This window comes from Triturus cristatus, chromosome 7 (assembly GCF_964204655.1).
Source record: "Triturus cristatus chromosome 7, aTriCri1.1, whole genome shotgun sequence".
NCBI lineage: Eukaryota > Metazoa > Chordata > Amphibia > Caudata > Salamandridae > Triturus > Triturus cristatus.
The window spans coordinates 241,827,455-241,834,954 of NC_140590.1; the positions used below are offsets into that span (position 1 = coordinate 241,827,455).

General features: G+C 53.1%; 1 pseudogene; it reads right to left on the reverse strand.

Moving 5' to 3' along the window:
• Positions 1–7,133: 7,133 nt before the first annotated feature.
• LOC146809313 (28S ribosomal RNA) overlaps positions 7,134–7,500 on the reverse strand; it is a 3,758-nt pseudogene continuing 3,391 nt past the window's right edge.

Below are 7,500 nucleotides of genomic sequence, written 5' to 3' on the forward strand. Positions count from 1 at the left end.
ACCCTACCATCGCAATACTGATAGGTCTCTTAGAGGCGTACGATGCTAGGAGGTCCTCTAACCCAGGTCCCCCCAGTGCAGATGGGAACATGCCTCCCTTAGAGGGAACCCTCGGTGACCCAGACCTCGACCTCCACACAGAGGAGGAGGACGAGGACGAGTTATCGGGAGACGAGGCAGACAAAGGTCCAGTGGTAGTCGGCAGGCTTACAAGGACCAACTTAAGCAGGCATGAGAATGGAACTGGGGGAGCCCCGGGCCCACGCTCAAGCAGGCTTAACCTTGGGAACGGATGAGCTAGGTCTCTCTCCAGAGGCTCTGGCAGATCGGTTCATACACATGTCTCTCAGGCATCTTCTCAGAGAGGAATGACTTCCCCTCAGAGGAGGGAGCATGAAGCGAAGATGCGGGAGGTCAATCTGAGGATCGAGCGGGAAGAACTTGCCCTCGCCAAAGAAAGACTTGCTTTGGCCCGAGAGCAGAAATTAAGTGGGTTAGATCCCACTGGTGGCAGCATTCTCAATAGAGAGAAAGACAGGGGTATAGACACTAGACACCTGAGTAAAATAGTGCCCCCCTTTAAACAAGGGGACGACATCCACAAGTGGATAACTGCCTTGGAGAGGGCCTGCACTGTCCAGTGCGTCCCCCCAAGTCAGTGGGCAGCTATACAGTGGCTTTCCTTTGAAGGTAAAGGAAGGGACAAGCTCCTCACTACAAGAGCTGAGGATGCTAACAACTACCAAGTCCTGAAGAACACACTGATTGATGGGTTCGGCTTAACCACGGAACAGTACCGGGTGCTGTTCCGGGACACCCAGAAAATTCAGTCTCAGGATTGGGCTGACTTTGTCGATTGTGCCACTAAGGCTTTGGAAGGCTGGTTGCTGGGTAGCAAGGTTACTGATTACACAGGATTGTACAATCTTATCATGCGAGAACAGATTTTAAACAACTGTCAGAACCAATTGTTGCATCAGCACCTTGTCGACTCGGATCTGACCTCTCCCCAAGAATTGGGAAAGAAGGCAGACAGATGGGTCAGAACAAGGGTCAAGCAGAACCAGAATCAGAACCAGGGTGGTCAGAAGAAAGCAGACCAAAAGGGTAACAAGAACGAACAAAATGACCAGAAGTCTTCGACAGGTCCCCAACAAACCAAAGAGGGTGGGGGTCAGGCTTCACAGAAGAAGAAGACTCAAGAAGGCCAGTCAAAAAGGTGGTGCCAATACTGTAAAAGTAAGACTCACTGGTTTAGTGAGTGCACCAAGAAAGGAGGGCAAACTCCTGCCACTGCAGCCCCTAAGGCACCTGCGCCCCCTAGTACAGTCAGCAGTGGTAGTGCGCCTCCCAAGGCATTAGTTGGGTTAACCTTGGGAACCGAGGGGAGTGACGACTTAGTCGGCACGCTCACTCAGGCCGTCCTTGTCTGTACAGGGGATATGGATATGTCCCCTGATGCCAGTCCCAATACTTTGGGCAAATACAGACAGACACCTTTGATAAATGGAAAAGTGGCTCAGGCCTACAGGGACACGTGTGCCAGTGTCACCATGGTGACGCCTAACTTCGTGGACCCTGGACAGATCATGCTAGGTACCAGTTACCTAGTGACCAATGCCAGCAACGTCACTACCAATCACAGTATGGCAGTTGTTGATTTCTCCTGGGGAGGGGTAAGTGGCCCGAAAAAGGTTGTGGTTAGTTCAGACCTCCCCGTAGAATGTCTGTTGGGCAATGATTTGGAAACGTCACAATGGTCAGAAGTGGAGCAGAGCACTCACATGGAGATGTTAGGCTTGCCAGCACATGTCCTTGCTGTGACCAGGTCACAGGCCAAAAGATGCCCCACTGAACAGGTGCTGGATCCTGGAAGAACGGACCAGACACCTTCCAAGAAAAGGAGCAGTAAGGGTAAGGCTTCGCCTTCCCCCTTGCCCCAGGTCGTGGATCAAGTCTCCGAGGAGGCTGACCTTAAAGAACTGAGGCAAACTGAGCCGCAAGAGCTTGAACCTGGTCAGGTTGAGTTTCTGGGCTCAGGGGGACCCTCCAGGGAAGACCTGGGGAAGGCACAGCTAGACTGCCCCTCACTTGAACCCCTCAGACAGCAGGCCGCTGCTGAGGCTGCAGGGAACGCCACAGGTACCCACAAAGTGTACTGGGACGATGGACTCCTGTACTCCGAGGCAAGAGACCCCAAACCTGGTGCGACCAGGAGGCTGGTCATCCCCTTGTCTCTGAGAGGTTTCCTTCTCACCTTGGCCCACGAGATTCCCCTTGCAGGTCACTTAGGCCAGAATAAGACTTGGGACAGAATTGTTCCACACTTTCACTGGCCCCACATGTCCGAAGATACGAAGGAGTTTTGCCGCTCCTGTGTCACTTGCCAAGCCAGTGGTAAGTCAGGTGGCACGACAAAGGCCCCCCTCATACCACTACCAGTGGTGGGGGTACCCTTTGAACGAGTGGGGATCGACATTGTCGGACCAATGGAACCCCAGACAGCATCAGGGCACAAGTTTATACTGGTGGTGGTGGACCACGCCACCAGGTATCCTGAAGCTATTCCCCTTAGGACCACTACAGCACCTGTGGTGGCACGGGCCCTACTTGGAGTGTTCTCCAGAGTGGGCTTCCCTAAGGAGGTCGTCTCAGACAGAGGTGCAAACTTCATGTCGGGATATCTGACTGCTATGTGGAAGGAATGTGGTGTCAACTACAAGTTCACCACACCCTATCACCCACAATGCAATGGGCTTGTTGAGAGATTCAACAGGACCCTAAAAGGGATGATTCACGGACTACCTGAAAAGCTTCGGCGGAGATGGGATGTCCTGATACCCTGCCTCTTGTTCGCCTACACAGAGGTCCCGCAGAAGGGGGTTGGCTACAGCCCTTTTGAGTTTCTGTTCGGACATCCTGTAAGGGGACCCCTTTGTTTGGTAAAGGAAGGATGGGAGAGACCTCTCAGAAAGCCGGCATCAAACATTGTGGACTATGTGCTCGGTCTCCGCTCGCGGATGGCGGAGTACATGGAAAAGGCGTCTAAAAACCTGGAGGCGAGCCAAGAATTACAGAAAGCTTGGCACGACCAAAAGGCTGTCCTGACTGTGTACCAGCCTGGACAGAAGGTGTGGGTGCTGGAGCCAGTGGCCCCAGCAGCACTCAAAGACAAATGGTCTGGGCCCCACACGATCATTGAGCAAAAGGGAGAGGTCACCTACTTGGTAGACCTGGGAACTCCCCGGAGCCCCCACAGGGTGCTCCATGTAAACAGGCTCAAGGCATATGTCGACAGGGAGGGCATGGGCTTGCTCATGGCCACAGATGAGGGACAGGAGGAGGAGAGTGACCCTCTCCCAGACCTGCTCTCTCAGAACCCTGACGATGGATCAGTAGATGGTGTTGTCTTTTGTGGCAGCCTCTCTGGACATCAACAAGAGGATTGTAAACAGGTTCTTCAATCCTTTCGACATATGTTCTCTCTGACACCCAGTCAGACCAAGTGGTGTACCCATGAGGTCGACACTGGGGACAGTCTGCCCGTAAAGAGTAAAATCTATCGGCAACCTGATCATGTCAGAGACTGCATCAAGACAGAGGTGCAGAAAATGTTGGAGCTGGGAGTCATTGAACCCTCGGACAGCCCCTGGGCTAGTCCCGTAGTGCTCGTGCCGAAACCTCACACCCAGGGCGGTAAGAAAGAGATGAGGTTTTGCGTGGACTACAGAGGTCTCAATGCGGTCACTAAGACTGACGCCCACCCGATACCAAGAGCAGACGAACTTATCGACCGGTTGGCCTCGGCCAACTACTTAAGTACGTTTGACCTGACAGCTGGGTATTGGCAAATCAGGTTAGCTGAGGAGGCCAAGCCCAAAACAGCATTTTCTACCCCGGGTGGGCATTATCAGTTCGTGGTAATGCCCTTTGGTTTGAAAAATGCACCTGCCACCTTCCAAAGGCTGGTGAATCGAGTTCTCACTGGGTTGGACGACTTCTGTGCGGCGTATCTGGACGATATCGCTGTCTTTAGCTCCACCTGGGAGGATCACCTGGTCCACCTGAGGAAAGTGTTAGAGGCCCTGCAGAAGGCAGGCCTCACTATCAAGGCCACCAAGTGCCAGATAGGGCAGACACAGGTTGTATACCTGGGCCACCTTGTAGGTGGAGGCCAGGTTCAACCATTGGAGAGCAAAATACAGGCCATCCAGGACTGGGCTCCTCCAACCACCCAGACTCAGGTTCGAGCTTTCTTGGGCCTGACTGGTTATTACCGGAAATTTGTCAGAAATTATGGATCCATTGTGACCCCGCTAAACGACCTGACAAGTAAAAAGATGCCAAAAAAAGTTCAGTGGACAGCAAGCTGTCAGAAGGCATTCGATGACCTAAAGCAGGCCATGTGCACAGCACCTATCCTAAAGAGTCCAGACTACTCCAAACCATTCATTGTCCAAACAGACGCTTCGGAGCTGGGTGTGGGAGCTGTTCTGTCGCAACTGAATTTTGATGGTCATGACCAGCCCATAGCTTTTATTAGCAGGAGGCTGACCCCCAGAGAGAAGAATTGGTCAGCTATTGAGAGGGAGGCCTTTGCTGTGGTTTGGGCCCTGAAGAAGTTGAGGCCATACTTGTTTGGCACTCACTTCAAGATTCAGACCGACCATAAGCCCCTCTTGTGGCTAAATCAAATGAAGGGTGAAAACCCCAAACTACTTAGGTGGTCCATTTCCCTACAGGGGATGGACTTCACAGTGGAGCATAGACCTGGCACTGATCATGGCAATGCAGATGGGCTCTCCAGGTATTTCCACTTAGAGCAAGAAGACTCACCTGGTCAAGGTTAGCTTATTGTCCCAAAGTTTGGGGGGGGGTCATGTAGGAGAGTAGGGTCTGCAATCCTATGATCACCCAGATTTTTTGCTTTTGCTTCATTGGTTTACGACTTTCTCCGGCTGTGGGCCTGCCAATCAGACCCACAGCCTAGCTGTTCTCTCTCGAAATTAACACACATGTACATTAGGTGCATCCACTAATTGGAACTGGGCCGCCTTGTCAGTCCCTGTCTCAGCATACCACAGGTATCCAGGGCATCGGTGTACCCAGGGCCTACCAGGGGCTGAAGCATGTATTATGCCACCCCTGGAATGGCCGCCCAAATCTGACACAACTGGCTGCACGACAGCTGGGGCCACGTGGTGTAATCACCCGTTGCTGTAGGTGTAGTATTCCTACACCTAAACCCTAAAATGGACACATGGATTCCTATCAGTCACTCCTATAGCAGGCCTTATCAATCCTGAAGGCAGAGTGCAGGGAATCATGTGGGACGGTGCTCTGGCGCGAGCTGAGCCCATCGACGGCTTGCGGAACCAAGTCCTAATAGCCGTTCCATGGTGACGCGGGCCAACTACTTTTAATGCATTATAATCCTTGCGGTTATTTGCTAACTTTGGCCTCACATCACCTACACATGTCGAGTAAGGTGTCATACGAATGGGAATACGAACCCCTCGCCAGTCCTGGTGACGGGGTTAGCATTCCCCCCTTTTAGAGGGACACGACATGGAAGTAACCTTGAACCCCGGTTAAAGTTGACTCAAGCCTCAGCATCACAAAATGGATGCTGCCACCAGACACAAGTCTGACCTCCTGCTGCTGGGGGACCTTCCAGCAAGGGGAGCTTGGACAAAGGGTTTCCTGTCGAGGGCGGTGTTAGCACCATCCCAGACAGGGTTTGTGTATCCCAGGTAGGCAGGGCTGAAAGGAAGGTGATTGCAAGTGGCACCCCGGTGCTCACTGTGCATAGCCCGGCTCAAACCAGTTTCGGGGGCACACCAGCCCCTGAGCTGGCGCGAAGCCGGACAAAGGATAGGGGTGTAACCACCCCCCTCCTGGCTCCACCCATAGGTAGAACCTTGTCACGGGCCAGCCCCTTTTCTTAGAATAAAGGTAGGAGCGAGTCCCCTTCCCAAATTGGATAATCAGATAATCGGATAACTCCGAATCACGAACCACTTTCCACGAAAGGAACTCTTGACTATTTCTGAAGACTCTCCCTTGTGGCTAAGGAGTAGCCACCCTGCACCAGCAGGCACCACCTAAGCGCTTGCGGTTTGCTGTACGTCTCCTACGGACCAAGACTGCCCAGCTCGACGAGACCCGAGTTCCCTGCCATCTCTGACCTTTTACCTACCTCATCAGCCCAGCTGAGAGTCGTAGGTGTGACGAGACCTGCGGGACCGGCTATCTTCAGAACCTGCACGACGCTTATCTAGCACGCCCACCGAGGGACCCTCGAGTGAGTGCACCTAGGGTTTGAGAAGCCCTAAACCCTGAGCAGCTCCAGCATCGAAGTCTGTCTCCCCAGCATCCACGAGATCTGCGTGGGGGCCCTTCCGCTTCTTGCTGTTCCCAGCGTTGTCCGACCACTTGCCGACCGGCTTGTGGCCCTCTTCACGACGCTCCAAGATTATTTGCATCACCGGTCTGGTTGCTCCAGACTGGCTCTTGCTCCCCTTCAACAGAGGAGTACCACGGACCCTCCTGGTCCACTCCCGACGCCATCTTGACTCCCCCGCTTGGGTTGCCACTGCCAAGATCCGCTGCCCCTTCCTGGGCCCAGCATCATCGACAGCAGACACCTTCGTGGGACAGCTCGCCCTCCATCCTGGTCGCCGCCGCGCCTCCTGGTCCGAGGAACAGCCGAGTCCGACGTCACCCACTCACCTGGTCGAGGTGACTTCAGCCGGTACCCCCCTGGTACCCACACGATCGCTGGCTAGCGGTTGAGAACTGAGTCCCCTCTGCTTTCAGGTTTCCTTCATCACCGATCCAGGCTTGGATCGCTCTGAACATCGTCACTGGTCGCCTGCCAGCAACTTCTTCTTTCAGGCTCCTGAGCCTACACGAGGACTCCCGACATCTTGCCGAACTTCACGCAGCCGCAGCCTCCGGGCTAGGTAACTCGAGCATCTCGGTGCTCCATCGCAGGTTCGCTCTACAAGTGTCCAGTTCCTTTTTCGTTTAGTCCCACTGATCGGAACACTCCGGAATCAGTACCTCCAGACTCTAACCATTCGCATTTCACTGTTAGTGTAGATGGTTTCTCGTGCCCCTCGGGCATTTGTGTAAATTGTGCAACTGAAGTATTTTCCTAAGAGTTTTGTAGTGTGCTTAGCTCCCTGACTCATAAAGAGCCAGGGTAGTCTTGTTATAAATAAATATCCTTTTATTTTCATAACAACTTGTGTGGTGTCCTTTCACTTGGTGTTCAAGGGGTATATGTGATGGTAAACAGCTGGCTTAACACGCCCTCTAGAGTTTAGCCTAAGACTGCTCGTATCCACGCTACTAGGATAGCTGGTCTATAAGGTTGACTTACAACCAATCATCAATAAGGGTCGTTTGGAATGATACACAGTGATCACTAGAATAGTGAGCACTACATATCAGGCCAACTTCTCACAGTAGGGACAGTGGGAATCTCGTTCATCC